This window comes from Sinocyclocheilus rhinocerous, unplaced genomic scaffold (assembly GCF_001515625.1).
Source record: "Sinocyclocheilus rhinocerous isolate Xijiao unplaced genomic scaffold, SAMN03320098_v1.1 scaffold1669, whole genome shotgun sequence".
In the NCBI taxonomy this organism is placed as follows: Eukaryota; Metazoa; Chordata; class Actinopteri; order Cypriniformes; family Cyprinidae; genus Sinocyclocheilus; species Sinocyclocheilus rhinocerous.
The window spans coordinates 67124-68564 of record NW_015632484.1 but is presented as its reverse complement, the minus strand read 5'-3'; the positions used below and the strand labels follow the sequence as shown (position 1 = coordinate 68564).

General features: G+C 39.0%; 1 protein-coding gene across 1 annotated transcript in view; it reads right to left on the bottom strand.

The window, feature by feature from the left end:
• The window catches only part of LOC107742610 (vacuolar protein sorting-associated protein 13B-like), a 29035-nt gene that overhangs the window by 18975 nt on the left and 8619 nt on the right, over window positions 1-1441 (bottom strand). The window lies entirely within an intron of this gene.

Sequence of the window (1441 nt, the reverse complement as noted above, 5' to 3'; positions counted from 1 at the left end):
GAGTCTCTGTTCTCTCTGCAATCTCTGATGTAATCAGCCTGGTTTCCTTTATATTAGCGCTGTTTTGGACGGATTGTTTGAATGCATTCGCTTACTGGTTCATTGGACTGAAAACTTTCTCGGAGTTTAGCGGCTTAAATTGACCTGATCACAAACAGAGAAGCAAAATTGGGTTAAAGGGTTAGAATAGAAATTGTGCTTCAGTAATTTTGCGTTAATTGCGTTAAATTATTTTAACGCGTTAAGGATTGTAAAATTAATCAGGAGTGGACCAACATTCCACAGGCCACAATCAACAACCTGATCAACTCTATGTGAAGGAAATGTTTTGCACTGCGTGAGGCAAATGGTGGTCACACCAGATACTGACTGGTTTTCGGACCCCCCGGACCCCCCCAATACAGTAAAACTGCACATTTTAGAGTGGCCTTTTCTTGTGGCCAGCCTAAGGCACACCTGTGCAATTATCATGCTGTCTAATCAGCATCTTGATGTGCCACACCTGTGAGGTGGATGGATTATCTTGGCAAAGGAGAAGTGCTCACTAACACGCCTTTAGACAGATTTGTGAACAATATTTGAGAGAAATAGGCCTTTTGTGTACATAGAAAAAGTCTTAGATCTTTGAGTTCAGCTCATGAAAAATGGGGGCAAAAACAAAAGTGTTGCGTTTATAATTTTGTTCAGTATATGCTTCTCGTATAGGCCTATTTATTCGTTATATGGCCTAGCTTTATTATTATGTTTTTCTCCGCTGGCAGAAGCGCTGCAGGTGCGTGATGTGATAAGATGACCATGTGAATCCTCATGTTCTGTTGTTTGCCGCTAATGTAAAATTAATCCCCTGGAAACAAATGTTAGTATTTTTTTAACGGGTCACAGACACTTATCCTTTCTAATTTAATTCAATTCTAATTTAAAATAATCTTGTCGGTTAACGGTTAACAATCGGTTAATGAGCGTCGGTTGTCGATTAGGAAAAATAACTGAAATGAACATCCCTATCAACAATTCTTATTAAATGATTATATTTACATTCATTATATCATGTGAGAGACAGTGACGATGGGTTTTGTTTGCCATTAAAGTATGCAAATAATTAACCTGAGCTAACCAATGACCAACCCACTCAATTCAACTTCCACCCAGCTGAGAAATACTTCAGCAGATGCTCTATGCGCTTTCCTCTTGAATAAATATACTAGAATTCAAAAGATAATTAGTCCTGTCAATGAACATTTTCATGTAGTTTAACTCGTTCCTCTGAATGAAATGGAATCAGGATCAAACACATCACGAGAGGAATAACAGCAAAACACACGGGAGGTGTTAGTGTGTGTGTGTGTGTGTGTGTGTGTGTGTGTGTTTGAGAGAGAGAGTGTGGATGTAAGTGTTGTGGTTGTGATTCTCACATTGGGAGCATCTCAGAATAGCATCAGAG